Consider the following 15554-nt stretch of genomic DNA (forward strand, 5'->3'; position numbering starts at 1 on the left):
CAACTCTCTCCCACATATTCTGCTAGTGTGAAAACACCCTACTGGCCTTACTAAATAATCTTTCAATAACAATTGAGTTTTTTTTCAAAAAAGGTCTCACTTTCATGTAACTGCAATAGAGGCCTGTGAGTAAACAACTAAGAGTTAACTAACCAAAGCATCCCCTAATAACAATTGAGTTTTTGAAAAAATACTCTCCAGTTCACATTACATCCAGGCTAGAACCCGCAATGCTTCGGTGGGGAGTCAGGCTTCGGCCATGGGTCGCTACAGTAGAACAGATGTCTTCTGGCTTGATAAAATGGTCTATATGGTGAGGCAGCAAATTCTGAGGGGCTCAAAATGCCCCTCAGAATGAGCTACCACCTGTATTGCATTTCAGTGTACTCAAACTATAGCAACTCTCTCCCACATATTCTGCTAGTGTGAAAACACCCTACTGGCCTCACTAAATAATCTTTCAATGACAATTGAGTTTTTTTCCAAAAAAGGTCTCACTTTCATGTAACTGCAATACAGGCCTGTGAGTAAACAACTAAGATTTGACTACCTAAAGCATCCTCTAATAACAATTGAGTTTTTGAAAAAAAACTGTACAGTTCACATTATATCAGGGCTAGAACCCACTTAGTTTCTCTGGGAAGCCAGGATTTGGCCATAGGACGCTACAGTAGAACAGATGTGTTCTGGCTTGATAAAATGGTCCATATGGTTAGGTAGCAAATTCTGAGGGGCTCAAAATGCCCCTCAGAATGAGCTACCACCTGTATTGCATTTCAGTGTACTCAAACTATAGCAACTCTCTCCCACATATTCTGCTAGTGTGAAAACACCCTACTGGCCTCACTAAATAATCTTTCAATAACAATTGAGTTTTTTCAAAAAAGGTCTCACTTTCATGTAACTGCAGTACAGGCCTGTGAGTAAACAACTAAAAGTTAACTACCCAAAGCATCCTCTACTAACAATTGATTTTTTGAAAATACACTCTCCAGTTCAAATTACATCCAGGCCAGAATCCACAACGTTTCGGTGGGGAGTCAGGCTTCGGCCATGGGACGCTACAGCAGAACAGATGTGTTCTGGCTTGATAAAATGGTCTATATCGTGAGGCAGCAAATTCTGAGGGGCTCAAAATGCCCCTCAGAATGAGCTACCACCTGTATTGCATTACAGTGTACTCAAACTATAGCAACTCTATCCCACATATTCTGCTAGTGTGAAAACACCCTACTGGCCTCACTAAATAATCTTTCAATAACAATTGAGTTTTTTTCCAAAAAAGGTCTCACTTTCATGTAACTGAAAACAGGCCTCTGAGTAAACAACTAAGAGTTGACTACGTAAAGCATCCTCTAATAACAATTGAATTTTTGAAAAAACACTCTCCAGTTCACATCACATCCAGGCTACAACCCGCTTAGTTTCGGTGGGGAGGCAGGATTTGGCCATGGGATGCTACAGTAGACCAGATGTGTTCTGGCTTGATAAAAATGGTCCATATGTATAGGTAGCAAATTCTGAGGGGCTCAAAATGCCCCTCAGAATGAGCTACCACCTGTATTGCAATACAGTGTACTCAAACTATAGCAACTCTCTCCCACATATTCTGCTAGTGTGAACACACCCTACTGGCCTCACTAAATAATCTTTCAATAACAATTTAGTTTTTTCCAAAAAAGGTGTCACTTCCATGTAACTGCAATACAGGCCTGTGAGTAAACAACCAAGAGTTAACTACCCAAAGCATCCTCTACTAACAATTGAGTTTTTGAAAAAATACTCTCCAGTTCACATTAAATGCAGGCTAGAACCCGCAATGCTTCGGTGGGGAGTCAGGCTTCGGCCATGGGACGCTACAGTAGAACAGATGTCTTCTGGCTTGATAAAATGGTCTATATGGTGAGGCAGCAAATTCTGAAGGGCTCAAAATGCCCCTCAGAATGAGCTACAACCTGTATTGCATTTCAGTGTATTCAAACTATAACAACTCTCTCCCACATATTCTGCTAGTGTGAAAACACCCTACTGGCCTCACTAAATAATCTTTCAATGACAATTGAGTTTTTTTTCCAAAAAAGGTCTCACTTTCATGTAACTGCAATACAGGCCTGTGAGTAAACAACTAAGAGTTGACTACCTAAAGCATCCTCTAATAACAATTTAGTTTTTGAAAAAAAACCTGTACAGTTCACATTATATCAGGGCTAGAACCCACTTAGTTTCTCTGGGAAGCCAGGATTTGGCCATGGGACGCTACAGTAGAACAGATGTGTTCTGGCTTGATAAAATGGTGTATATGGTGAGAAAGCAAATTCTGAGGGGCTCAAAATTGCCCCTCAGAATGAGCTACCACCTGTATTCCATTTTAGTGTACTCAAACTATAGCAACTGTCTCCCACATATTCTGCTAGTGTGAAAACACCCTACTGGCCTCACTAAATAATCTTTCAATAACAATTTAATTTTTTCAAAAAAGGTCTCACTTTCATGTAACTGCAATAGAGGCCAGTGAGTAAAAAGCTAATAGTTAACTACCCAAAGCATCCTCTATTAACAATTGAGTTTTTGAAAAAAACACTCTCCAGTTCACATTAGATCCAGGCTAGAACCTGCAATGTTTCTGTGGGGAGTCAGGCTTCGGCCATGGGACGCTACAGTAGAACACATGTGTTCTGGCTTGATAAAATGGTCTATATGGAGAGGCAGCAAACTCTGAGGGGCTCAGAATGCCCCTCAGAATGAGCTACCACCTGTATTGCAATACAGTGTACTCAAACTATAGCAACTCTCTCCCACATATTCTGCTAGTGTGAAAACACCCTACTGGCCTCACTAAATAATATTTCAATAACAATTGAGTTTTTTCTAAAAAGGACTCACTTTCATGTAACTGCAATAGAGGCCTGTGAGTAAACAACTAAGAATTGACTACCTAAAGCATCCTCTAATAACAACTGAGTTTTTGAAAAAACACTCTGCAGTTCACATTACATCAGGGCTAGAACCCGCTTTGTTTTGGTGGGAAGCCAAGATTTGGCCATGGGACACTACAGTAGAACAGATGTATTCTGCCTTGATAAAATGGTCCATATGGATAGGTAGCAAATTCTGAGGGGCTCAAAATGCCCCTCAGAATGAGCTACCACCTGTATTGCAATACAGTGTACTCAAACTATAGCAACTCTATCCCACATATTCTGTTAGTGTGAAAACACCCTACTGGCCTCACTAAATAATCTTTCAATAACAATTGAGTTTTTTCCAAAAAAGTTCTCACTTTCATGTAACTGCAATAAGGGCCTGTGAGTAAACAACTAAGAGTTAACTACCCAAAGCATCCTCTACTAACAATTGAGTTTTGATAAAATACTCTCCAGTTCACATTACATCCAGGCCAGAACCCGCAATGTTTTGGTGGGGAGTCAAGCTTCGGCCATGGGACGCTACAGTAGAACAGAAGTGTTCTGGCTTGATAAAATGGTCTATATGGTGAGGCAGCAAATTCTGAGGGGCTCAAAATGCCCCTCAGAATGAGCTACCACCTGTATTGCATTACAGTGTACTCAAACTATAGCAACTCTATCCCACATATTCTGCTAGTGTGAAAACACCCTACTGGCCTCACTAAATAATCTCTCAATAACAATTGAGTTTTTTTCCAAAAAAGGTCTCACTTTCATGTAACTGAATACAGGCCTGTGAGTAAACAACTAAGAGTTGACTACCTAAAGCATCCTCTAATAACAATTGAGTTTTTGAAAAAACACTCCCAGTTAACCTTACATCCAGGTTAGAACCCACAATGTTTCGGTGGGGAGTCAGGCTTCGGCCATGGGACGCTACAGTAGACCAGATGTGTTCTGGCTTGATAAAATGGTCTTTATGGAGAGGCAGCAAATTCTGAGGGGCTCAAAATGCCCCTCAGAATGAGCTACCACCTGTATTGCATTTCAGTGTACTCAAACTATAGCAACTCTCTCCCACATATTCTGTTAGTGTGAAAGCACCCTACTGGCCTCACTAAATAATCTTTCAATAACAATTGAGTTTTTTCAAAAAAGGTCTCACATTCATGTAACTGCAATAGAGACCTGTGAGTAAACAACTAAGAGTTAACTACCCAAAGCATCCCCTAATAACAATTGAGTTTTTGAAAAAACACTCTCCAGTTCACATCACATCCAGGCTAGAACCAGCTTAATTTCGGTGGGGAGCCAGGATTTGGCCATGGGACGCTACAGTAGAACAGATGTGTTCTGGCTTGATAAAAATGGTCCATATGGATAGGTAGCAAATTCTGAGGGGCTCAAAATGCCCCTCAGAATGAGCTACCACCTGTATTGCAATACAGTGTACTCAAACTATAGCAACTCTATCCCACATATTCTGCTAGTGTGAAAACACCATACTGGCCTCACTAAATAATCTTTCAATAACAATTGAGTTTTTTCAAAAAAGGTCTCACTTTCATGTAACTGCAATAGAGGCCTGTGAGTAAACAACTAAGAGTTAACTACCCAAAGCATCCCCTAATAACAATTGAGTTTTTGAAAAAACACTCTCCAGTTCACATCACATTCAGGCTAGAACCAGCTTAGTTTCGGTGGGGAGTCAGGATTTGGTAATGGGACGCTACAGTAGAACAGATGTTTTCTGGCTTGATAAAATGGTCTATATGGTGAGGCAGCAAATTCTGAGGGGCTCAAAATGCCCCTCAGAATGAGCTACCACCTGTATTGCATTTCAGTGCACTCAAACTATAGCAACTCTCTCCCACATATTCTGCTAGTGTGAAAACACCCTAATGGCCTCACTAAATAATCTTTCAATAACAATTGAGTTTTTTCAAAAAAGGTCTCACTTTCATGTAACTGCAGTACAGGCCTGTGAGTAAACAACTAAAAGTTAACTACCCAAAGCATCCTCTACTAACAATTGAGTTTTTGAAAATACACTCTCCAGTTCACATTACATCCAGGCCAGAACCCGCAACTTTTCGGGGGGGAGTGAGGCTTCGGCCATGGGACGCTACAGTAGAACAGACGTGTTCTGACTTGATAAAATTGTCTATATGGTGAGGCAGCAAATTCTGAGGGGCTCAGAATGAGCTACCACCTCTATTGCATTTCAGTGTACTCAAACTATAGCAACTCTCTCCCACATATTCTGCTAGTGTGAAAACACCCTACTGGCCTCACTAAATAATCTTTCAATGACAATTGAGTTTTTTTCCAAAAAAGGTCTCACTTTCATGTAACTGCAATACAGGCCTGTGAGTAAACAACTAAGAGTTGACTACCTAAAGCATCCTCTAATAACAATTGAGTTTTTGAAAAAAAAAACTGTACAGTTCACATTATATCAGGGCTAGAACCCACTTAGTTTCTCTGGGAAGCCAGGATTTGGCCATGGGACGCTACAGTAGAACAGATGTGTTCTGGCTTGATAAAATGGTCCATATGGTTAGGTAGCAAATTCTGAGGGGCTCAAAATGCCCCTCAGAATGAGCTACCACCTGTATTGCATTTCAGTGTACTCAAACTATAGCAAACTCTCTCCCACATATTCTGCTAGTGTGAAAACACCCTACTGGCCTCACTAAATAATCTTTCAATAACAATTGAGTTTTTTCAAAAAAGGTCTCACTTTCATGTAACTGCAGTACAGGCCTGTGAGTAAACAACTAAAAGTTAACTACCCAAAGCATCCTCTACTAACAATTGATTTTTTTGAAAATACACTCTCCAGTTCACATTACATCCAGGCCAGAACCCGCAAAGTTTCGGTGGGGAGTCAGGCTTCGGCCATGGGACGCTACAGTAGATCAGACGTGTTCTGGCTTGATAAAATGGTCTATATGGTGAGGCAGCAAATTCTGAGGGGCTCAAAATGCCCCTCAGACTGAGCTACCACCTCTATTGCATTTCAGTGTACTCAAACTATAGCAACTGTCTCCCACATATTCTGCTAGTGTGAAAACACCCTACTGGCCTCACTAAATAATCTTTCAATAACAATTGAGTTTTTTCTAAAAAGGACTCACTTTCATGTAACTGCAATACAGGATTGTGAGTAAACAACTAAGAATTGACTACCTAAAGCATCCTCTAATAACAATTGAGTTTTTGAAAAAACACTCTGCAGTTCACATTACATCAGGGATAGAACCCGCTTAGTTTTGGTGGGAAGCCAAGGTTTGGCCATGGGACGCTACAGTAGAACAGATGTGTTCTGGCTTGATAAAATGGTCCATATGGATAGGTAGCAAATTCTGAGGGGCTCAAAATGCCCCTCAGAATGAGCTACCACCTGTATTGCAATACAGTGTACTCAAACTATAGCAACTCTATCCCACATATTCTGTTAGTGTGAAAACACCCTACTGGCCTCACTAAATAATCTTTCAATAACAATTGAGTTTTTTTCAAAAAAGTTCTCACTTTCATGTAACTGCAATAAGGGCCTGTGAGTAAACAACTAAGAGTTAACTACCCAAAGCATCCTCTACTAACAATTGAGTTTTTGATAAAATACTCTCCAGTTCACATTACATCCAGGCCAGAACCCGCAATGTTTCGGTGGGGATTCAAGCTTCGGCCATGGGACGCTACAGTAGAACAGATGTGTTCTGGCTTGATAAAATGGTCTATATGGTGAGGCAGCAAATTCTGAGGGGCTCAAAATGCCCCTCAGAATGAGCTACCACCTGTATTGCATTACAGTGTACTCAAACTATAGCAACTCTATCCCACATATTCTGCTAGTGTGAAAACACCCTACTGGCCTCACTAAATAATCTCTCAATAACAATTGAGTTTTTTTCCAAAAAAGGTCTCACTTTCATGTAACTGAATACAGGCCTGTGAGTAAACAACTAAGAGTTGACTACCTAAAGCATCCTCTAATAACAATTGAGTTTTTGAAAAAACACTCCCAGTTAACCTTACATCCAGGTTAGAACCCACAATGTTTCGGTGGGGAGTCAGGCTTCGGCCATGGGACGCTACAGTAGACCAGATGTGTTCTGGCTTGATAAAATGGTCTTTATGGAGAGGCAGCAAATTCTGAGGGGCTCAAAATGCCCCTCAGAATGAGCTACCACCTGTATTGCATTTCAGTGTACTCAAACTATAGCAACTCTCTCCCACATATTCTGTTAGTGTGAAAGCACCCTACTGGCCTCACTAAATAATCTTTCAATAACAATTGAGTTTTTTCAAAAAAGGTCTCACATTCATGTAACTGCAATAGAGACCTGTGAGTAAACAACTAAGAGTTAACTACCCAAAGCATCCCCTAATAACAATTGAGTTTTTGAAAAAACACTCTCCAGTTCACATCACATCCAGGCTAGAACCAGCTTAATTTCGGTGGGGAGCCAGGATTTGGCCATGGGACGCTACAGTAGAACAGATGTGTTCTGGCTTGATAAAAATGGTCCATATGGATAGGTAGCAAATTCTGAGGGGCTCAAAATGCCCCTCAGAATGAGCTACCACCTGTATTGCAATACAGTGTACTCAAACTATAGCAACTCTATCCCACATATTCTGCTAGTGTGAAAACACCATACTGGCCTCACTAAATAATCTTTCAATAACAATTGAGTTTTTTCAAAAAAGGTCTCACTTTCATGTAACTGCAATAGAGGCCTGTGAGTAAACAACTAAGAGTTAACTACCCAAAGCATCCCCTAATAACAATTGAGTTTTTGAAAAAACACTCTCCAGTTCACATCACATTCAGGCTAGAACCAGCTTAGTTTCGGTGGGGAGTCAGGATTTGGTAATGGGACGCTACAGTAGAACAGATGTTTTCTGGCTTGATAAAATGGTCTATATGGTGAGGCAGCAAATTCTGAGGGGCTCAAAATGCCCCTCAGAATGAGCTACCACCTGTATTGCATTTCAGTGCACTCAAACTATAGCAACTCTCTCCCACATATTCTGCTAGTGTGAAAACACCCTAATGGCCTCACTAAATAATCTTTCAATAACAATTGAGTTTTTTCAAAAAAGGTCTCACTTTCATGTAACTGCAGTACAGGCCTGTGAGTAAACAACTAAAAGTTAACTACCCAAAGCATCCTCTACTAACAATTGAGTTTTTGAAAATACACTCTCCAGTTCACATTACATCCAGGCCAGAACCCGCAACTTTTCGGGGGGGAGTGAGGCTTCGGCCATGGGACGCTACAGTAGAACAGACGTGTTCTGACTTGATAAAATTGTCTATATGGTGAGGCAGCAAATTCTGAGGGGCTCAGAATGAGCTACCACCTCTATTGCATTTCAGTGTACTCAAACTATAGCAACTCTCTCCCACATATTCTGCTAGTGTGAAAACACCCTACTGGCCTCACTAAATAATCTTTCAATGACAATTGAGTTTTTTTCCAAAAAAGGTCTCACTTTCATGTAACTGCAATACAGGCCTGTGAGTAAACAACTAAGAGTTGACTACCTAAAGCATCCTCTAATAACAATTGAGTTTTTGAAAAAAAAAACTGTACAGTTCACATTATATCAGGGCTAGAACCCACTTAGTTTCTCTGGGAAGCCAGGATTTGGCCATGGGACGCTACAGTAGAACAGATGTGTTCTGGCTTGATAAAATGGTCCATATGGTTAGGTAGCAAATTCTGAGGGGCTCAAAATGCCCCTCAGAATGAGCTACCACCTGTATTGCATTTCAGTGTACTCAAACTATAGCAAACTCTCTCCCACATATTCTGCTAGTGTGAAAACACCCTACTGGCCTCACTAAATAATCTTTCAATAACAATTGAGTTTTTTCAAAAAAGGTCTCACTTTCATGTAACTGCAGTACAGGCCTGTGAGTAAACAACTAAAAGTTAACTACCCAAAGCATCCTCTACTAACAATTGATTTTTTTGAAAATACACTCTCCAGTTCACATTACATCCAGGCCAGAACCCGCAAAGTTTCGGTGGGGAGTCAGGCTTCGGCCATGGGACGCTACAGTAGATCAGACGTGTTCTGGCTTGATAAAATGGTCTATATGGTGAGGCAGCAAATTCTGAGGGGCTCAAAATGCCCCTCAGACTGAGCTACCACCTCTATTGCATTTCAGTGTACTCAAACTATAGCAACTGTCTCCCACATATTCTGCTAGTGTGAAAACACCCTACTGGCCTCACTAAATAATCTTTCAATAACAATTTAGTTTTTTCTAAAAAGGACTCACTTTCATGTAACTGCAATACAGGATTGTGAGTAAACAACTAAGAATTGACTACCTAAAGCATCCTCTAATAACAATTGAGTTTTTGAAAAAACACTCTGCAGTTCACATTACATCAGGGATAGAACCCGCTTAGTTTTGGTGGGAAGCCAAGGTTTGGCCATGGGACGCTACAGTAGAACAGATGTGTTCTGGCTTGATAAAATGGTCCATATGGATAGGTAGCAAATTCTGAGGGGCTCAAAATGCCCCTCAGAATGAGCTACCACCTGTATTGCAATACAGTGTACTCAAACTATAGCAACTCTATCCCACATATTCTGTTAGTGTGAAAACACCCTACTGGCCTCACTAAATAATCTTTCAATAACAATTGAGTTTTTTTCAAAAAAGTTCTCACTTTCATGTAACTGCAATAAGGGCCTGTGAGTAAACAACTAAGAGTTAACTACCCAAAGCATCCTCTACTAACAATTGAGTTTTTGATAAAATACTCTCCAGTTCACATTACATCCAGGCCAGAACCCGCAATGTTTCGGTGGGGATTCAAGCTTCGGCCATGGGACGCTACAGTAGAACAGATGTGTTCTGGCTTGATAAAATGGTCTATATGGTGAGGCAGCAAATTCTGAGGGGCTCAAAATGCCCCTCAGAATGAGCTACCACCTGTATTGCATTTCAGTGTACTCAAACTATAGCAACTCTCTCCCACATATTCTGCTAGTGTGAAAACACCCTACTGGCCTCACTAAATAATCTTTCAATAACAATTGAGTTTTTTCTAAAAAGGACTCACTTTCATGTAACTGCAATACAGGCCTGTGAGTAAACAACTAAAAATTGACTACCTAAAGTATCCTCTAATAACAATTGAGTTTTTGAAAAAACACTCTGCAGTTCACATTACATCAGGGCTAGAACCCGCTTAGTTTTGGTGGGAAGCCAAGATTTGGCCATGGGACGCTACAGTAGAACAGATGTTTTCTGGCTTGATAAAATGGTCCATGTGGATAGGTAGCAAATTCTGAGGGGCTCAAAATGCCCCTCAGAATGAGCTACCACCTGTATTTTATGTCAGTGTACTCAAACTATAGCAACTCTCTCCCACATATTCTGCTAGTGTGAAAACACCCTACTGGCCTCACTAAATAATCTTCCAATAACAATTGAGTTTTTTCAAAAAAGGTGTCACTTTCATGTAACTGCAATAGAGGCCTGTGAGTAAACAAGTAAGAGTTAACTACCCAAAGCATCCTCTACTAACAATTGAGTTTTTGATAAAATACTCTCCAGTTCACATTACATCCAGGCCAGAACCCGCAATGTTTCGGTGGAGAGTCAAGCTTCGGCCATGGGACGCTACAGTAGAAAAGATGTGTTCTGGCTTGATAAAATGGTCTATATGGTGAGGCAGCAAATTCTGAGGGGCTCAAAATGCCCCTCAGAATGAGCTACCACCTGTATTGCATTTCAGTGTACTCAAACTATAGCAACTCTCTCCCACATATTCTGCTAGTGTGAAAACACCCTACTGGCCTCACTAAATAATCTTTCAATAACAATTGAGTTTTTTTCTAAAAAGGACTCACTTTCATGTAACTGCAATACAGGCCTGTGAGTAAACAACTAAAAATTGACTACCTAAAGTATCCTCTAATAACAATTGAGTTTTTGAAAAAACACTCTGCAGTTCACATTACATCAGGGCTAGAACCCGCTTAGTTTTGGTGGGAAGCCAAGATTTGGCCATGGGACGCTACAGTAGAAAAGATGTTTTCTGGCTTGATAAAATGGTCCATGTGGATAGGTAGCAAATTCTGAGGGGCTCAAAATGCCCCTCAGAATGAGCTACCACCTGTATTTTATGTCAGTGTACTCAAACTATAGCAACTCTCTCCCACATATTCTGCTAGTGTGAAAACACCCTACTGGCCTCACTAAATAATCTTCCAATAACAATTGAGTTTTTTCAAAAAAAGGTGTCACTTTCATGTAACTGCAATAGAGGCCTGTGAGTAAACAAGTAAGAGTTAACTACCCAAAGCATCCTCTACTAACAATTGAGTTTTTGATAAAATACTCTCCAGTTCACATTACATCCAGGCCAGAACCCGCAATGTTTCGGTGGAGAGTCAAGCTTCGGCCATGGGACGCTACAGTAGAAAAGATGTGTTCTGGCTTGATAAAATGGTCTATATGGTGAGGCAGCAAATTCTGAGGGGCTCAAAATGCCCCTCAGAATGAGCTACCACCTGTATTGCATTTCAGTGTACTCAAACTATAGCAACTCTCTCCCACATATTCTGCTAGTGTGAAAACACCCTACTGGCCTCACTAAATAATCTTTCAATAACAATTGAGTTTTTTTCTAAAAAGGACTCACTTTCATGTAACTGCAATACAGGCCTGTGAGTAAACAACTAAAAATTGACTACCTAAAGTATTCTCTAATAACAATTGAGTTTTTGAAAAAACACTCTGCAGTTCACATTACATCAGGGCTAGAACCCACTTAGTTTTGGTGGGAAGCCAAGATTTGGCCATGGGACGCTACAGTAGAACAGATGTTTTCTGGCTTGATAAAATGGTCCATATGGATAGGTAGCAAATTCTGAGGGGCTCAAAATGCCCCTCAGAATGATCTACCACCTGTATTTTATGTCAGTGTACTCAAACTATAGCAACTCTCTCCCACATATTCTGCTAGTGTGAAAACACCCTACTGGCCTCACTAAATAATCTTCCAATAACAATTGAGTTTTTTCAAAAAAGGTCTCACTTTCATGTAACTGCAATAGAGGCCTGTGAGTAAACAAGTAAGAGTTAACTACCCAAAGCATCCCCTAATAACAATTGAGTTTTTGAAAAAACACTCTCCAGTTCACATTACATCCAGGCTAGAACCCACAATGTTTCGGTGGGGAGTCAGGCTTCGGCCATGGAACCCTAAAGTAGAACAGATGTGTTCTGGCTTGATAAAATGGTCTATATTGTGAGGCAGCAAATTCTGAGGGGCTCAAAATGCCCCTCAGAATGAGCTACCACCTGTATTGCATTACAGTGTACTCAAACTATAGCAACTGTCTCCCACATATTCTGCTAGTGTGAAAACACCCTACTGGCCTCACTAAATAATCTTTCAATAACAATTGAGTTTTTTCAAAAAAGGTCTCACTTTCATGTAGCTGCAATACAGGCCTGTGAGTAAACAACTAAGAGTTAACTACCCAAAGCATCCTCTACTAACAATTGAGTTTTTGAAAATACACTCTCCAGTTCACATTACATCCAGGCTAGAACCCGCAATGTTTCGGTGGGGAGTCAGGGTTCGGCCATGGGACGCTACAGTAGAACAAATGTGTTCTGGCTTGATAAAATGGTCCATATGGATAGTCAGCAAATTCTGAGGGGCTCAAAATGGCCCTCAGAATGAGCTACCACCTGTATTGCATTTCAGTGTACTCAAACTATAGCAACTCTCTCCCGCATATTCTGCTAGTGTGAAAACACCCTACTGGCCTCACTAAATAATCTTTCAATAACAATTGAGTTTTTTCTAAAAATGACTCACTTTCATGTAACTGCAATACAGGCCTGTGAGTAAACAACTAAGAATTGACTACCTAAAGCATCCTCTAATAACAATTGAGTTTTTGAAAAAACACTCTGCAGTTCACAGTACATCAGGGCTAGAACCCGCTTAGTTTTGGTGGGAAGCCAAGATTTGGCCATGGGACGCTACAGTAGAACAGATGTTTTCTGGCTTGATAAAATGGTCCATATGAATAGGTAGCAAATTCTGAGGGGCTCAAAATGCCCCTCAGAATGAACTACCACCTGTATTGCAATACAGTGTACTCAAACTATAGCAACTCTATCCCACATATTCTGTTAGTGTGAAAACACCCTACTGGCCTCACTAAATAATCTTTCAATAACAATTGAGTTTTTTCCAAAAAAGTTCTCACTTTCATGTAACTGCAATACGGGCCAGTGAGTAAACAACTAAGAGTTTACTACTTAAAGCATCCTCTACTAACAATTGAGTTTTTGATAAAATACTCTCCAGTTCACATTACATCCAGGCCAGAACCCGCAATGTTTCGGTGGAGAGTCAAGCTTCGGCCATGGGACGCTACAGCAGAACAGATGTGTTCTGGCTTGATAAAATGGTCTATATGGTGAGGCAGCAAATTCTGAGGGGCTCAAAATGCCCCTCAGAATGAGCTACCACCTGTATTGCATTACAGTGTACTCAAACTATAGCAACTCTATCCCACATATTCTGCTAGTGTGAAAACACCCTACTCGCCTCACTAAATAATCTTTCAATCACAATTGAGTTTTTTTCCAAAAAAGGTCTCACTTTCATGTAACTGAATACAGGCCTGTGAGTAAACAACTAAGAGTTGACTACCTAAAGCATCCTCTAATAACAATTGAAAAAACACTCTCCAGTTAACCTTACATCCAGGTTAGAACCCACAATGCTTCGGTGGGGAGTCAGGCTTTGGCCATGGGACGCTACAGTAGACCAGATGTGTTCTGGCTTGATAAAATGGTCTTTATGGAGAGGCAGCAAATTATGAGGGGCTCAAATTGCCCCTCAGAATGAGCTACCACCTGTATTGCATTTCAGTGTACTCAAACTATAGCAACTCTCTCCCACATATTCTGCTAGTGTGAAAGCACCCTACTGGCCTCACTAAATAATCTTTCAATAACAATTGAGTTTTTTCAAAAAAGGTCTCACTTTCATGTAACTGCAATAGAGACCTGTGAGTAAACAACTAAGAGTTAACTACCCAAAGCATCCTCTACTAACAATTGCGTTTTTGAAAAAACACTCTGCAGTTCACATTGCATCAGGGATAGAACCCGCTTAGTTTTGGTGGGAAGCCAAGATTTGGCCATGGGACGCTACAGTAGAACAGATGTGTTCTGGCTTGATAAAATGGTCCATATGGATAGGTAGCAAATTCTGAGGGGCTCAAAATGCCCCTCAGAATGAGCTACCACCTGTATTGCAATACAGTGTACTCAAACTATAGCAACTCTATCCCACATATTCTGTTAGTGTGAAAACACCCTACTGGCCTCACTAAATAATCTTTCAATAACAATTGAGTTTTTTTCAAAAAAAGTTCTCACTTTCATGTAACTGCAATAAGGGCCTGTGAGTAAACAACTAAGAGTTAACTACCCAAAGCATCCTCTACTAACAATTGAGTTTTTGATAAAATACTCTCCAGTTCACATTACATCCAGGCCAGAACCCGCAATGTTTCGGTGGGGATTCAAGCTTCGGCCATGGGACGCTACAGTAGAACAGATGTGTTCTGGCTTGATAAAATGGTCTATATGGTGAGGCAGCAAATTCTGAGGGGCTCAAAATGCCCCTCAGAATGAGCTACCACCTGTATTGCATTTCAGTGTACTCAAACTATAGCAACTCTCTCCCACATATTCTGCTAGTGTGAAAACACCCTACTGGCCTCACTAAATAATCTTCCAATAACAATTGAGTTTTTTCAAAAAAGGTGTCACTTTCATGTAACTGCAATAGATGCCTGTGAGTAAACAAGTAAGAGTTAACTACCCAAAGCATCCCCTAATAACAATTGAGTTTTTGAAAAAACACTCTCCAGTTCACATTACATCCAGGCTAGAACCCACAATGTTTCGGTGGGGAGTCAGGCTTCGGCCATGGAACGCTACAGTAGAACAGATGTGTTCTGGCTTGATAAAATGGTCTATATTGTGAGGCAGCAAATTCTGAGGGGCTCAAAATGCCCCTCAGAATGAGCTACCACCTGTATTGCATTACAGTGTACTCAAACTATAGCAACTGTCTCCCACATATTCTGCTAGTGTGAAAACACCCTACTGGCCTCACTAAATAATCTTTCAATAACAATTGAGTTGTTTCCAAAAAGATCTCACATTCATGTAACTGCAATACAGGCCTGTGAGTAAACAACTAAGAGTTAACTACCCAAAGCATCCTCTACTAACAATTGAGTTTTTGAAAATACACTCTCCAGTTCACATTGCATCCAGGCTAGAACCCGCAATGTTTCGGTGGGGAGTCAGGCTTCGGCCATGGGACGCTACAGTAGAACAAATGTGTTCTGGCTTGATAAAATGGTCCATATGGATAGTCAGCAAATTCTGAGGGGCTCAAAATGGCCCTCAGAATGAGCTACCACCTGTATTGCATTTCAGTGTACTCAAACTATAGCAACTCTCTCCCGCATATTCTGCTAGTGTGAAAACACCCTACTGGCCTCACTAAATAATCTTTCAATAACAATTGAGTTTTTTCTAAAAAGGACTCACTTTCATGT

The sequence above is a fragment of the Pseudorasbora parva genome, chromosome 6 (assembly GCF_024679245.1).
Source record: "Pseudorasbora parva isolate DD20220531a chromosome 6, ASM2467924v1, whole genome shotgun sequence".
Classification (NCBI taxonomy): Eukaryota; Metazoa; Chordata; class Actinopteri; order Cypriniformes; family Gobionidae; genus Pseudorasbora; species Pseudorasbora parva.